Source organism: Aplysia californica, unplaced genomic scaffold (genome assembly GCF_000002075.1).
Source record: "Aplysia californica isolate F4 #8 unplaced genomic scaffold, AplCal3.0 scaffold00153, whole genome shotgun sequence".
Lineage (NCBI taxonomy): Eukaryota > Metazoa > Mollusca > Gastropoda > Aplysiida > Aplysiidae > Aplysia > Aplysia californica.
The window spans coordinates 530,225-532,335 of record NW_004797423.1 but is presented as its reverse complement, the minus strand read 5'-3'; the positions used below and the strand labels follow the sequence as shown (position 1 = coordinate 532,335).

The 2,111-nt window shown below is 39.3% G+C and overlaps 1 protein-coding gene and 1 long non-coding RNA gene across 2 annotated transcripts in view; both read right to left on the bottom strand.

Annotated features, from left to right (window-relative positions):
- LOC101851730 (15-hydroxyprostaglandin dehydrogenase [NAD(+)]) overlaps positions 1 to 2,111 on the bottom strand; it is a 50,839-nt gene that overhangs the window by 9,100 nt on the left and 39,628 nt on the right. The window lies entirely within an intron of this gene.
- LOC101851576 overlaps positions 1,043 to 2,111 on the bottom strand; it is a 4,599-nt gene continuing 3,530 nt past the window's right edge. The window contains exons 2-3 of the long non-coding RNA XR_220415.3: positions 1,575 to 1,699; positions 1,043 to 1,166 (exon numbers count right to left, since the gene is read on the bottom strand). This is a non-coding gene — a long non-coding RNA (uncharacterized LOC101851576). The remainder of the gene's footprint in view (positions 1,167 to 1,574; positions 1,700 to 2,111) is intronic.

Below are 2,111 nucleotides of genomic sequence, written 5' to 3'. Positions count from 1 at the left end.
TCTCTGTCTCTGTCTCTGTCTCTGTCTCTGTCTCTGTCTCTGTCTCTGTCTCTGTCTCTCTCTCTCTCTCTCTCTCTCTCTCTCTCTCTCTCTCTCTCGTTCGTTCCACCCCTCCTCTCTCTTTCTCTCTCTCTGTATGCTTCATGTATGAGTCTGTGTCGCTATTAGTATTAGATTGTTTATAAATGTTTTTTTAAAAAATCTTTGTCATTTGAAGTGGCAAAGTTTCATATCCTACTTTGCACAACTGAAGGGATTTTAAAATACGAAACATTTGGTTATCTACCAGCTAGCTGTATTGAGAAGAAAACATCATAGAAAGGATGAGAACATGTCGACCCTGCACAGACTCAAACCCCAGCCTTCGGCGTATCAATAAAGTTCCCAAAGAAACTGGGCAACAGTTGCTTGCCATGTTTGCCCCCCCCCCCCCGCTTCTACATACACACTCTTTCGGTTTTATTACTTCTGCTTGATAAAACCTAGGTGAATATGTCTTCGGCACAGGGGCGTACTATAACCTCTAGTAGCTTCTCATAGGGTTCACTCATTGAGGACCGCTGTTTTGGGGTACAAAAAAGATATAGATCTATAACTTCCTTATTCATACAGAATTATAAATTCTGTTTTCTTCTCCTTCTAAATCGTAACAGATGCAGGCAATAACATGGATACTGTGAAGTATGCAAATTCCTGTTTCTGATTTGTGTATGATGGTTGGAAATGTGCTGTAACATTGGCTTTGGTCTGCTTCTGATTGGACATATTATTTGTCCTACAAAACCTCACAACGATTTGGATTTAACCTACAGAATAGTTAAAAACACAACCAAAGCCTGTCTACCATTCATTCAGCATTTAGTCAGAGTCAACACGAAGAGGCAATTTGAGCATTGTAACACAAATGTCCCAAACAAAAGACATAATTATTTTGACTTCAGAATTTACAAACTTTGAATTCCAAAACAGTTTGATACCACGCAAGCACTGGCAATCTAATTTACATTTATTTATTCCCCTTACAATCTTAAGAATTTCTCACCTTCGAATTTTCCCATATCTGTTACATCAAAAGCTGTGAATTTGACATTTTGCTCCCCAAAACGTTTTTGGAAATCTTCTAAAGTTTCAGCTCCAGCCTTAGGGTCCACATCGCAGAGGAAAATCTGATGAAATAACGCGTGGAGCAAAATACAATCGACGGTCTGCTCAGAACTAACTACACAATATGCATAGATGTACCATGTCAGAGCAACAACGGGTGTAAACGAAGGCCAGTTCCTCTTTTCCTCTCAGTCACATCAGAGGAATCATAATAAGCTTGAAGCCATCATCTTCTATTGCCACAAAAATAACGGCAAACAAATTGCAAAAAATAGACCAAAAAATCTAAAGAACATTTAACTAACGGGCAACCACTAACAAAGCCCACACCAGATAGAACATTATTCTAATACTTTTATCTAAAAAAGTAACAACGTTGTCAATACATTTTATTTCAAAGCAATGACCAACAACTGCAAATAGATGGGAAAACAAAACGAAAAGAAAAACAACCGCAGAGAATGACTCACCTTCGCTCCTTTGGCCAGCAACGTCTCAGCATACGCTTTGCCTAACCCATGAGCCCCTCCAGTGATGAAGAAAACCTTTCCGGACACATCCATTTTAAATCAACTCGATACAGCACTAGACCAAGCTGAAAAGTAAAAAGCCACAGTGTAAGAAACATAATATACCGTTTTATACCCTCTATACGTAACTAATTACAGATGCAAAAACACCCACAACTAAACAAAATGTTTACAAGGCCATGTGAAATAAAAAACACCAGCTCGTTGATAAGTCAGTGTGTAAGCTGTGTTAGAATTCTGCACATTAGGATCTGAGGGTCTAGTTCTTGTTTTTGAGGTAAACGACTTTTTTCTGGCTCATGGTTTTTTTTTTCGTTTCAGTGTATTATGCTTCACTTTGGATACGGGGTCAAGAATAAAAGAGAGAGAGAAGGAGAGGGAGAGATGGAGAAGGAGAGGGAGAGAAGGAGAGGGAGAGAAGGAGAGGGAGAGATGGAGAAAGAGGGAGAGATGGAGAAAGAAAGAGAGAGAGAGAGA